Source organism: Bombina bombina, chromosome 8, assembly GCF_027579735.1.
Source record: "Bombina bombina isolate aBomBom1 chromosome 8, aBomBom1.pri, whole genome shotgun sequence".
NCBI classification, from domain to species: Eukaryota; Metazoa; Chordata; class Amphibia; order Anura; family Bombinatoridae; genus Bombina; species Bombina bombina.
Genome location: NC_069506.1, coordinates 259,955,055 through 259,969,796, shown reverse-complemented (window position 1 = coordinate 259,969,796; position 14,742 = coordinate 259,955,055). Strand labels below are relative to the sequence as shown.

The 14,742-nt window shown below is 33.6% G+C and overlaps 1 long non-coding RNA gene across 1 annotated transcript in view; it reads left to right on the top strand.

The window, feature by feature from the left end:
- Positions 1-3,295: 3,295 nt before the first annotated feature.
- Positions 3,296-14,742, top strand: part of LOC128638172 (uncharacterized) — a 30,167-nt gene continuing 18,720 nt past the window's right edge. The window contains exons 1-2 of the long non-coding RNA XR_008399055.1: positions 3,296-3,367; positions 7,519-7,614. This is a non-coding gene — a long non-coding RNA (uncharacterized LOC128638172). The remainder of the gene's footprint in view (positions 3,368-7,518; positions 7,615-14,742) is intronic.

Genomic DNA, 14,742 nt, shown 5'->3' with positions numbered 1-14,742 from the left:
TCCATCTACCTTCTCCCTAGCCGTCCAGGTAGAAAGAAACTTCCTTCTGCCTTGCCCTGTGCAGCACCCTGTTACTTGTTTCTTGCTGCTCCGCTCTATGCATCCCTTCCTGCCGAAATCAGCATCTCTGTGTCCCATGGAGGTCGGCTGACGTCATCAACTACTGCCTGCAGCACTTCTCCTACAGTCTGTATAATAGCGTTTACCAGACGATTCTCCTTGAGTCTTCCCAGCAACCCGCACCTCCTTACCCGCTCCACCATCTCCGGGGTAACTCAGATTGAGCCAAGCTGCAGGTAAGACTCTATCACGCCTACCGCATTGTTCTCAGAGTCCTGATATTAACTCTGTGACTATCAATCAGAAATATACCAAAGCGCCACCCTGGTGGAGGCTGGGTCTAAAAGTGAGACAATGTATAAGTGCCAAAGGTTACAATGGTCATTAAATGTAATTTATTAGACAAATAAGTTTAAAAACAAATGGTTTAAAAACATGAATCTGTTTAAAAACAACAATAGTAATTCAATACAATAAGCATAAAAACAATAGAGCATTAAACATTAAAACAAGTGGACCTGCAGGTTCCAAATGTCTAATGCACAGAATATCTTGGTAATAAGCAGTGTTATTGGTGACAATGTTAACAGTCACAGGTGGTTAAAAAATGGTAATTGTAATGGATGGCTCACAATATGGTTTTAGTTATGTGTTTAACATCAACTTCCCTAAACCATAAACAAACTGCGAATTAAAACAGTGAAAAAGACAATACAAGTAGTGAATTTATATGTGTGTTGGTTGTCAAATATCCAAACTAGTGGAAAAAAATAATCATCATAACCAAACTATTGAGTGAAAACATATATAATCAAGGCTGGTGGAAAAAAATAATAATATTCAAAATCAAAATTCAAAGTCCAAAAAATCAAAGTCCAAAAAAATATAATTCCAAGTTCAAAAATACTCCAAACTAAATGATGATATTAAAATCGTGTTCATATGATAAATCCGTGTGTAGTGTGTGGTTAGTAAAAAATAATGTGTCCTATAAAACAAAGAAAAAATGATGTGTCTTTTTAACACAATAAGGCTGAAAAACCAGATAAAATGATATAGGCTTAAAATAATGTTAAATAGTGGTCAAGATATCCCAACTTTAGTGGTGTGTGTAAATAGCAGCTTCCATGTTCTGTATAGGAGTGTTGTGTGATCTTCTTTAGCATAAAAAATAATAAATAGGTTTCAGACGATATTTCTAAGCAGTCCTTCTGTAAAAGGAAAAATATATAATGGTATAGATCGCTTTAAAAAAGTAATATACTTGAAAATATGCATACCAGTCGACGCGTTTCGGTCTAACTGTGACCTTTATCAAGCGTAAGCATATTTTCAAGTATATTACTTTTTTAAAACAATCAATACCATTATATATTTTTCCTTTTACAGAATTTTTTATGCTAAAGAAGATCACACAAAACTCCTATACAGAACATGGAAGCTGCTATTTACACACACCACTGAAGTTGGGATATCTAGACCACTATTTAACATTATTTTAAGCCTATATCATTTTATCTGGTTTCTCTGCCTTATCGTGTTAAAAAGACACATCATTTTTTCTTTGTTTTAAAGGACACATTATTTTTTACTAACCACACACTACACACGGATTTATCATTTGAACACGATTTTAATATCATCATTTAGTTTGGAGTATTTTTGAACTTGGAATTATATTTTTTTGGACTTTGAATTTTGATTTTGAATATTATTATTTTTTTTTCACCAGCCTTGATTATATATTTTTTCACTCAATAGTTTGGTTATGATGATTATTTTTTTCCACTAGTTTGGATATTTGACAACCCACACATATAAATTCACTACTTGTATTGTCTTTTTCACCGTTTTAATTCGCAGTTCGTTTATGGTTTAGGGAATTTGATGTTAAACACATAACTAAAACCATATTGTGAGCCATCCATTACAATTACCGTTTTTTTAACCACCTGTGACTTAACATTGTCACCAATAACACTGCTTATTACCAAGATATTCTGTGTATTAGACATTTGGAACCTGCAGGTCCACTTGTTTTAATGTTTAATGCTCTATTGTTTTTATGCTTATTGTATTGAATTATTATCGTTGTTTTTAAACAGATTCATGTTTTTAAACCATTTGTTTTTAAACTTATTTGTCTAATAAATTACATTTAATGACCATTGTAACCTTTGGCACTTATACATTGTCTCACTTATAGACCCAGCCTCCACCAGGGTGGCGCTTTGGTATATTTCTGATTGATTTTCTATTTTCACAGTTGACAACTAGGTGTTAACATATCAAAGCCAGAGGTCTGTATTTAGCAGGCGCTAAGTGTATAACACTCTTGATCTATTAACTCTGTGACTACCGGAGGGGCTATATTAAGACAAGGTTTCCATTTCAGTATAGAGGGAAATCTGCTTGTCACAAAAACTATACTAACGTCTTATAGGTATATAACAAGGTTAACCTCACACCTCAGTCTGTTATATTGGTACCACGTTGTCACTAGTTTATCTGTGAGCAGCATTTTAACAACATAAGTAGGAATTAAAGGTGTATGCCTTGAATTCACTGCCATGACAGTATCATGTCCACTCGCATTTTCATAAATCGGCCCCCAGGTATCAATCCCAGGCATGGGTGTGACAGAGGGCTATGACAATATTGTCTTGAAGCCTGAGAAAATCCTGTCTGGTATGGGTGAATTAGCTGAGGCCAAATTTGGTTTAGGTGAGAAGTATTGATTTTGACTACATTTTTACATCTGTGTTTATTAAGGATATGGGGTGGCAATTTGGGGAATTTAAAATAGATTTCCCAGGATTAGGGAGAACAACTATATAAGCCTCAAGCTTACAGGGGAAAAGGGTGTTTCTTTTTCTACTTAGTTGATGATGTATAATTAAATATTTTATAGGAAATAAATGTCGAACTTAAATGCCCATTGTGGTAATAACAACACAGTTTTCCATTATAGTCTAGGAAGTTTTTGTTTTTTTTTAAACATATTACTAAATAAACTAGAATTTGAGCAAGACCTTAATCTTTACAGGATGTGAAATAAGGACATTTAACTGATGTTAGACATCACTGTACCTGTGGGTACATATATCTTCTAATATATCTATTTACTATTTGTGCCTTTGTTTAAACCTTTTGTCAGCATTAACCACAAAGTAAAGTGTGAAATTCTATTATGAGCTGTATCAACTTCCTCCTTGGGCCAGCAAATAGAATACACTCAAAATCATCCACATATTTACTTTTGGATGAGCATTTTAACATTGTACTTCAAGAAATATCAGGATAAATGGTGAGATCTTTCCATACTTTTTATATTTTCAGTTTGTGTATAATAATTTGTGTGTTTTTCCTATTATTTGTATATAAAGATATATCTAAAATAATGCAACAGGTTAGAAGTTATGATGTGTTTAAGAAAGTATAGTAACATAACTCATAGAGGGAATGTATTGTGTTTTAATACAAAAGAGCATATACAGAGTATAGGAATCTTGTTCAGTATTATTTGCTTTGTTGACTAGTAAGTATATTCAGGGGAAAAAAGAGCCAAGTACACATCTGTTCATATATTTAACTTATTTTCTTTTTTTGTGTGAGTTTATTTGTAAGAATCTTTGGTGGAACATACAACTCAAAGTTAAGCATCCATGATTCAGACAGCTTGCACAATTTAAAACAAAAAACAACAACTTTGAAATGTACTTATATTATCAAAAGTAATTTATTCTCTTGGAATGCCTTTTTGAAGAGCCTGTCTTAAATTCTTTATGGCAACAGAATTTGAAACAATGTTAATAACAATGATAAACATGGTTGTAAACACTGTTACCATATAGCGCTCAGAACACGTTGTTGAGTCTATCTAGGTATGCTGTTCAATTAAAGATACCAAGAGAACAAAGTAAAATTGATAATAGAAGTAAATTGGAATGTTGTTTAACATTGCACACGCTATTCTAATCAAAAAATTAAAAAGGTTCCTTTCATGTTCCTTTAATGCTGGTTAAACTCAGTAAGGGGGTTATTCATACTATAAGCAGCTGCATCACCAATTCATTGCATGTTTGTGGGGTAAACTAGGGGAGGGATTTAATTCATTATAAAGTATTTAGCAGCATGTGTTACAGAAAACATTAGCTCTTCTCAGTTACTCTTTGGGATTGTATGGTACCAGCCTCTTAATTTACAGACAATCAGATAGATTACGAGTTCTGAGCGCTATAGAGAAATTAACAAATGCAACAAAAGTTACGTTATTTAATTTTCTATAGCGCTGCTAAAACAAGTTTGCAAACATACGCCTTTTGCGTGCAATATGGTTGCGTTGAGCTCCATAACGTGCACAATCAGAGTGCTGTGTTTGACGTGCTCGTGCATGATTTCCCCATAAACATCAATGGGGAGAGCCGGACAAAAAATAAATAAATATCAAATGCGATCGCGGAAACAAACGTTCTGTAACGCAGCCCCATTAATGTCTATGAGGAAATTAAAATACAGTTTAAACCTAACACCTTAACATAAACCCTACGTCTAAACACCCCTAATCTGCTGCCCTCAACATCGCCAACGCCTGCCTACAGTTATTAACCCCTAATCTGCCGCCATCGATATCGCTGCCACATAAATAAAATTAATAACCCCTAATCTGCCGCTCCCGATATCGCCGCCACTATACTTCATTTATTAACCCCTAAACCGCCAGCCCCCCACATCGCAAAAAGCTAAATTAAACTATATTAACCCCTAAACCTAACCCTAACGTAACCATAATGTAACCCTAACCCTAACACCCCCTAACTTTAACAATAAAAAAAAATAATAAAAATATAGCTAAATTAAATTTACAATTATTAACTAAATAAACCTATTAACCCCTAAACTGCCAGCCCCTCCACATCGCAACAAGCTAAATTAAACTATATTAACCCCTAAACCTAACCCTAAACCTAACCCCCCTAACTTTAACATAATTAAATCTAAATTAAATTTACAATTATTAACTAAATAATTCCTATTTAAAATTAAACACCTGTAAAATAAAACCAAAGCTAGCTAAAATATAACTAATAGTTACATTGTAGCTAGCTTACGTTTTATTTTTATTTCACAGGTAAGTTTGTATTTATTTTAACTAGGTAGACTAGTTAGTAAATAGTTATTAACTATTTACTAACTACCTAATTAAAATAAATACTAACTTACCTGTCAAATAAAACCTAACCTTACTTACACTAAAAGGGCCTTTTGGGGGGCCCTTAAAAGGGCCTTTTGTAGGGCATTGCCCTGATATAAACAGCTATTTTACTTTAAAAATAATACAAACACCCCCTAACACTATTACAAACACCCACCCCCCAAACTACCAAGGGTCCTTAAAAGGGCCATTTGGGGGGGGGGGGGGGGCTTAAAAGGGCCTTTTGTAGAGCATTGCCCTGAGATCAACAGCTCTTTTACTTTAAAAAAAATACAAACACCCCCTAACACTATACAAACCCCCACCCCAAACTACCAAGGACCCTTAAAAGGGCCTTTTGTAGGTCATTGCCTTGGGAAAAAATAGCTCTTTTAATTTTTTAAAAAAGGACCTTTTGTGGGGCATTGCCCCAAAGATATCAGCTCTATTACCTGTAAAAAAATACAAACACCCCCCCAACAGTAAAACCCACCACCCAAACAACCCCCCCAAATAAAAACCCTAACTCTATAATAACCTAAGCTAACCATTACACTGAAAAGGGCATTTATATGGGCATTGCCCTTAAAAAAAACACCCCAAAAAACCTTAAAAAAAACCTAACACTAACCCCAAGACTATCCACTTACAGTTGTTGAAGTCCATCAAGCCGGCAAAGTCCTCATCCATGCGGCAAGAAGTCTTCATCCAGACGACCTCTTCGATCTTCATCCAGCCGGCGTGGAGCGGGTTCATCCTGAAGATACCCGATGCGGAGCTCCTCTTCTTACGGAGCTGATATCTTTGGGGCAATGCCCCACAAAAGGTCCTTTTAAGGGCCATTGGTAGTGGTGGGTTTTACTGCTGGGGGTGTGTTTTATTTTTTTTACAGGTAAAAGAGCTGATATCTTTGGGGCAATGCCCCACAAAAGGCCCTTTTAAGGGCCAATGGTAGTTTATTGTAGGCTAGGTTTTTTATTTTGGGGGGCTTTTTTATTTTGATAGGGCTATTAGATTAGGTGTAATTCTTTTTTATTTTTGATAATTTGTTTGTTATTTTTCGTAATTTAGTGTTTTGTTTTTTGTAATTTAGTTAGTTTTTATCTTTTGAAATTAGATACATTTTGTAATTTTTAGAGTAGTGTTAGGATTTTTTATTGGTAGTTTAGTTTTATTTAATTGGTAGTTTGTTTAATTTTAGTTTAATAATTATAATAGTTTCATTGTTAGTTTAAAATTATTTTTTTTAATTTGACAGGTAAGTTTTAATTTAATTTAAGCTAGGGAAACTGTAATTTTTATATAAAGTTAGGTGGTCGTTAGGTTTAGGGGTTAATAGTTTATTTTAGTTTATTTTGTTGTGGGGGGCTTTCGGTTTAGGAGTTAATAGTTTAAATTAGTTTATTTTGATGTGGGGGGCTTTTGGTTTAGGGGTTAATAGTTTATTTTAGTATATTTTGTTGTGGGGGGCTTGCGGTTTAGGGGTTAATAGGTTTATTATAGCAGCGGTGTGGGGGGACGGCAGATTAGGGGTTAATAATATTTAATAGAGTTTTTTTATGCAGGATGGCAGCGGTTTAGGGGTTTATAACTTTAGTATAGTGGTGACGATGTCAGGGATCGGAGGAATAGGGTTTAATAAAAAAAATTTAGTAGCAGCGATTAGGGGTTAATAAATTTATTATATTGTTTGCGATGCGGGAGGGCCTCGGTTTAGGGGTTAATAGGTAGTTTATGGGTGTTTAGTGTACTTTGTAGCAGTTTAGTTATGAGTTTTATGTTACAGCTTTGTAGCATAAAACTCATAACTACTGACTTTAGATGGAGGTATGGATCTTGTCGTTTTAGGCTGTAACACTCACTTTTTAGCCAGAAGCAAAACTCTTAATAGTGGAGCTATGGGAATCCTATGAAAAAACTTAATTTTTACATGTGCAGGACTGACGTTGCGGTACAGGCTAAAAGGTGTGCGGTACACCTATACCGACAAGACTTGTAATGGCTGAAAATGCCATATTTTCAGCGCTACAAGCCGCAACGCAAAACTTGTAATCTAGCTGAATATCTTAATTAAAGCCTACAGACAGTTTTTCATTCTATATTACGTCACAAAGCATTTGTAACCAATCAACTGCTAATAAAATTTGAACTGTTGGCCAATGATATTGGAGGAAAAGTGATGTTCTTTGTAAATACAACATTATTTTCATTTGTATTAGATAAATATGATACCATGAATTAACTTCTATCAATTCTCTTTTCAGAGTCTGATTCTTTTTTTTTCTTGTAACCGAAGAATTTTAAAAAAACACAGATGGGCTCTGTAGCTTTAAGGATTGTGTTGGCGATACTAAGTTGGAGTAAGTGCTAGTGTTTTTAATAATCCCTATGCATTGCATTTACATCATGTACTTAACCTGGATTATTATGGAAAAATCTAAGGGGTAGATTACCAGTGGAGCGCTAATTAACTAATTAATATTAATATATTTCTCATTCCAATGTTCTGCACATAACAGAATATGTTCTATTTATTAATAAATAAATATTTATATAAATATCTGATGTTTATATATCTATACCTATACTTATATACATGATTATATATAGGTATAGATATATACATATATATATATATATATATATATATATATATATATATATATATATATATATATATATATATAGGAATATCTATTGAGAAATACATAGAACAGAATATTGGAATCTCAAATATTTACAGTAAATACACAGTATAACACTTTATTAAAATGAATATTGCATAAAAATGCTTTTACATGTTTTCCTTTACTTAACTGCAAAGGGCTCTAATGCACACACACATATATATATATATATATATATATATATATATTTATATATGTCCATATATGTATACATATGTATGTATGTGTTTATATACATACATACATATCCATCTGTAGACATGTATATGTATGTATGTGTTTATATGTCTGTAAATACATATATACACATATAAATACATAAAAAACATATGTACACACACACACATACATATATATCTGTAAATACATATATACACATATAAATACATAAAAAAACATATGTACACACACACACACACACATATATATATATATATATATATATATATATATATATATATATATATATATATATATATATATATATAGGTGGCCCTCGGTTTACAACGGTTCAATTTGCACCGTTTCAGAATAACAACCTTTTTTTCAGTCATGTGACTGCTATTGAAAAGCATTGAGAAGCAGTGCATTGATTAAAATAGCCAGTAGTTGGAGCTGTCCGCTTGTGTTGCAGCAAAGATATGCAAGCCAAGCAAGCTAAAATTCATCAGTTTAACCAGACCTGAGCTATCGAGCAGCTTGCAAAGGAACAAGATCTTCCTGTCTATAAATCAGTCCAGATTGGAATGCATAGAAAGAACTGTTTGCAGAAATATGCAAGTCAAGTCTGTGTTGTGTGATTATTGTATTAGGTATATAATTCTGTTTAGCAAATGTTTTTGTTCATTTAACTTAGTTTAATTATATATTCTGTGTTGTGTGATTATTTTAGTAGGTTTATAATTCTTTTTAGCATTTAAAGTCTTCATTTCAAAGCTTTAAAAATAATGTATTAGGTGTTACTTATGCCAATTTTGAGAGGGGCCTTGAACCTCACTCCCTCACTTCCCATTGACTTACATTATAAACTGGATTTCAATTTACAACGGTTTCGATTTACAACCATTCCTTCTGGAACCTACCCTGGCGTAAACTGAGGGCTACCTGTATATACATACATACATATCCATCTGTAGACATGTATATGTATGTTTACTTCTATTCCAGCGTAGATGCTAGATGTAGGGTAAGGGTGAATGGGGACCCTGGTTTTAATGTTTGCAAATGGTGGCTAATTTCATTTAATTTAATTTATGTGATTGCACAGAGAGTGATATCTGTAATACTATTTCGTAGGAGAATCTCTATATATAATAGAGTATCATGCTAGGAGGTTACCTGGTGTTTAGATAATAGCAGGCGCCTGTATGATTGTATTGGGATATAATATAGAAGCAATCCTCTGTACAACATTATTATTATGAGTAGCTGCTTTGAAAAATGTAAGATTAAACACTATGGGCCAGATTACAAGTGCCATGGTAAAAGTGGTTTTGGCAATTGCGAAAACTTCACTAGCATTAAGCTTGTTGCGCTAGTCAGGTTGCAATCGTATAACAAGTAAAAATAAACAACTTATTTTCTGCAAGTGGTAACCCGACTAGCGCAAAAATCCTAACGTAAATTATCGTGTGCGCTAATTCCCCTATAGAAATCAATGGAGAAAAAAAGGAGAAAAAAAAATAACACCTGACTATTGCGCAAACTTTTTGCTCATTTTCATATTCCCCATAGAAGTCAATGGAGGAAAAAAAATGTTGAAAGAAAACTCCCATCGCGCAAAGATTATAGCATATTCGCATTAGCAAATGTAAAAAAAACATACATATATACATATACTGTACTATATACAAATACATATTTAGCAATGTATCTGTATGTATCTCTATGTTTAAGCCCTTTTCTTGCCTTTTTTTCTATAATTTGTATTTGATTGTGCTATTATGAGTGTAATTGTAAATTGTAATGTATTTTTGAAGTGCTTTGTTTTTGGAAAACAGTTAACTACAGCTCTGAGATTGCGGTAAGTATTGTAAGGCCCATGTATAAGTAGATCTTTTCAACCCAGTTTTTAATAGGTTATATACATATAAAAAAATAACTTTAATTTTCCATTCAATGCAATCTGAAATCAGAGGAAGTTAACAAGACTAGTGTATTTGTCACAGGAAACGGTGCTAGGGGCTTTTCATTTTATTTTTGTTACTCACATAGTGAACTTAAATGAATATGTAAATCAAAACTTTAATGATTCAGACAGAGCATATAACTGAAGAAAAAAATCCAGTTTATTTATATTTTCAGTTAGTTCTTCCTGTTGAATCCTTTGTTGAAACGTATCTCTTTTCTATGACAGCATACTAATAAACATTTTCCTTGGTAATGTCTAGCTTACAGTAAAGTCTGACATAGGTCCAGATTACAGGTGAAAGAGATATTTGTCCTTGTTTGTGTAATACCAGTGCATGCTAATGTGCGCTGGTATTACAAATTTTCACCAATGCGAACCTGACCTTGTGTTTGCATCGCTGGAAAGCATTTCGCTCACAAGAGTGCGCTTCCATAGGCTATGGGAGCCTTGTTCTGAACATTGTGCAGCAAAGGGGATAAGTAGCACAGCGATGGCAGCAAACTTAAAAATATATATATGATTATATACATATATATTTATGGGCCAATATATGTAAATACACATATTAACACATAAATATACTGTATATAAATATACTGTATATATATATATATATATATATATATATATATATATATATATATATATATATATATAAGGGATGGGTGAATATTTCTAAAAAGTCGATATTTAAAATGAATTTCTGATACATTCGTTCGTTCAAATCGAATTTCAAATGTTTATATAACATTCTATTTTAGAATTTTCATTTTAGAATTTTTCAATAAAATTCGAAAATATTAATTTGAATAATAGAATGTTTAGCTATGTATTCATTCAATTTTGAAATGTAATATTCAAATTTGAATGTGACATTCAAATTCATATGTCACATTCAAATTCGAAATAGTATTTCTAGTCTACAACTGTGTTTAATAAATGTAATATTAGAATTTCGAAACGGACATTTGAATTCGAAAGGGACATTCGAAAACTGTAAATAACATTTGATATTATCAAATTTCTACAATAACATTCGTTCTAACATTCGTATTTGAATATAAACACATTCGCCCATCCCATTTTCAATAATATTCGAAAATATTCATTCGAATAATAGAATGTTTAGCTATGTATTCATTCAGTTTTGAAACGTAATATTCAAATTCGAATGTGACACATTCGAATTCGAAATAGTATTTCTAGTCTACAACTGTGTTTAATAAATTCAATATTCAAATTAGAATGCTACATTTGAATTTGAATCTCACATTTGAATTCAAAATAGTATTTCTAGTCTAATACTGTGTTTTTTAAATGTAATTTTCGAATTTGAATGTCACAATTGGATTTGAATGTCCCATTCTAATTCGAAAAAGTATTTCTAGTCTACAACTATGTTTAATAAATGTGATATTTGGATTCGAATGCTACATTCAAATGTCACATTCAAATTCGAAATAGTATTTCTAGTCTAATACTGTGTTTTAATATTCAAATTCGAATGTAACATTCAAATTCAACTGTCACATTTGAATTAGTATTTCTAGTCTACAACTGTGTTGAATAAATGTAATATTCAAATTTGAATGCTACATTCGAATTTGAATGTGACATTCAAATTCAAAATAGTATTTCTAGTCTAATACTGTGTTTTATAAATGTAATATTCTAACTCAAATGTGACATTCAAATTCAAAATAGTATTTCTAGTGTACATTTGTGTTCAATAAATGTAATATTCGAATTTCGAATGTGACATTCGAATTAGAATGTCACATTCGAATTCGAAAGTGACATTCGAATTCGAAAGGGACATTCGAAAACTATTTATAACATTTGATAATAGAATTTTTAAGAATAGTCATTCTTATCAATATTCTATTATGTAAATCGAATTTCAACAATATATACAGGTAGCCCTCAGTTTACGCCGGAGTTAGGTTCCAGAAGGAATGGTTGTAAATCCAAACCGTTGTAAATTGAAACCCAGTTTATAATGTAAGTCAATAGGAAGTAAGGGAGTTAGATTCTAGGCCCCTCTCAAAATTGTAACACCTAATACATTATTTTTAAAGCTTTGAAATGAAGACTTTAAATGCTAAACAGCATTATAAGCCTAATTAAATAATCACACAACAGATTATCATCAAACTAAGTTTAATGAACAAAAAATTTTTTTTACTTGCATTTTTCTGCAAACAGTTCTCTGCATTGTTAGCATGTTAGATAATATTGGGTCTGCATCTATTCTATGCATTTCAATCTGGAGTGATTAATAGACAGTTAGGCACCCTCACCTCAAGCAGCTGGACAGGAAGATAATAGGGAAGTAGCTGCTAGATCTTGTTGCTCGATAGCTAAGGTCTGTTCTGTGTACACAGATTAATTTCAGTCTGCTAAGTTGCATAACTTTGCTGCAACACAGCTCCACCTACTGGCTGTTTTAATTAGTGCACTGTTTTTCAATGCTTTTCAATAGCAGTCACATGACTGAAAAAAAAGGTTGTTATTCTGAAACGGTGCAAATTGACCTGGCGTAAACAGAGGGCCACCTGTATGTATATATATATATATATATATATGTAAATATATATGCATATACATATATATATATATATATATATAAAAAAAGCATATACATATATATATTTACTGGGAACACACAGTTCCCATAGACCGCAATGTAAAGGCACTTTTCAGTGCCGTTTTTTTTTCCCAACACACCACACCCACCAAGTGCAGTTATTTTATTAAAAAATAAAGATGCTGCTATGTTTATTGCCTGAAGACTCACCCGGGAACAGCTGCATTCGGGCCTTGATAAATCGGCCCCATAGCGTGCAAATGTCTGTAGCACTACATATCAGAAAAAAGTGCTGTCATGTAGTGCTCAAACTATAACATTCATGCAAAACTGCTGCAGTGCTGAAGACATGTGCCCACTGCTAAGCTTACCTTCCAGCATTTCAACAAAGGATACCAAGGAATGGAAAAAAAATAATAATAATAGAAGTAAATTGGAATGTTGTTTAAAATTGCATGTTCTGTCTGTATCATAAATAAAAAAAAAATGGATTTTACAGTGGGTATTGAAAAGAATCACCCAGCTTGAAAAGAATTACCTTTTGTTGCTTTGCAGCCTGAAATAAAGACAGACAAAGTTTTTGTTTATTCACTTGAAATTACTCAGTGCAACTTATAACATCCAAATGAAAGATATAACACCAACATATCAGGCAAAAATAAAGACAATTCAAAAACAGAATAACTGAGTTTCAAAAAGGATCTCCCCCACCTAAAATTACTTCTAAACTCAATCAGGTGTAGCTAATCCCCTTCTTAATGGCACACACAAAGTTATTTGACCTTCAACTGTAATCAGCTGTGAGCATGTTGATTAGCTCAGCATGAAAAGAGCTTTCCTTGAGCATCTCAGTCCCTGGTAGTGCAACTAAAGCAAACAATCTACTATGGGTAGGCAAGGCACTGTCAAAAGATCTTGGGGATAATGTTGTGGACAGGCACAAGTCAGGAGATGGATACAATAAAATATCAAAGTCTTTATCAATGCCTAGAAGCACAGTAAAGTCTATTATTAAGAAGTGGAAGGTATTTGGTACAACACAGACCATCTCTGGAACAAGGCGTGGCTCCAAACTGGATGATAGAGCCAAGAAGAAACTAGTCAGAGAGGCTACAAAGAGGCCCACAGCAACTCTAAAGCAGTTGCAGGAATTTATGACAAAGAGAGGTCATTGGGGCCCATTTATCAAGCTCCGGTTGGAGCTTGAGGGCCCGTGTTTCTGGCTCGCCAGCAGGCTCGCCAGAAACATCAGTTATGAAGCAGCAGTCTAAAGACTGCTGCTCCATAACCTGTCCGCCTGCTCTGAGGAGGTGGACAGACATTGCCGCAATTCAACCCGATCAAATACGATCAGGTCGATTGACACCCTCTGCTGGTGGCCAATGGCTGCAAATCTGCAGGGGATGGCGTTCCACCAGCAGCTCACAAGAGCTGCTGGTGCAATGCTGAATACAGATAGCGTATTGCTCTCCACATTCAGTAAGGGTCTGTCGGACCTGATCTGCACTGTCGGATCAGGTCCAACAGACCTTTGTTAAATAGGCCCCATTGTGTGCATTTGACAACAATATCACAAATTCTCCATGAATGTGGCTTGTATAGGAGGGTTGCAAGAAAAAAGTAACTTCTCAAGAAAGGCCACATGCAGTCATGACTGAACTTTACCATAACACACCTAGGAGATTCTGAGGCCACATGGAAAATGTTGTTATGGTCAGATGAGACTAAAATTTAATTATTTGGCCTCAACACCAAAAGATATGTCTGGAGGAAATCCAATACAGCTCACCATCCAAATAACACCATACCTACAGTAAAGCATGGAGGTGGTAATATCCTGTTATGGGGGTTTCTCTGCAGCAGGCACTGGAGCACTTGTCAGGATAGATAGAAGGAATAATGGATGTGGCAAAATACCGTAAAATTCTTGAGGAAAATCCACTGCCCTCTGTGAGGAAGTTGTCAATAGGAAGAAGGTTTACCTTCCAACATGACAATGACCCAAAGCACACAGCAAAAATGACCACACAGTGGTTGAAGGAGAAAAAATAAATAAAAAAAAAAATAGTCAGAGCCCAAACTT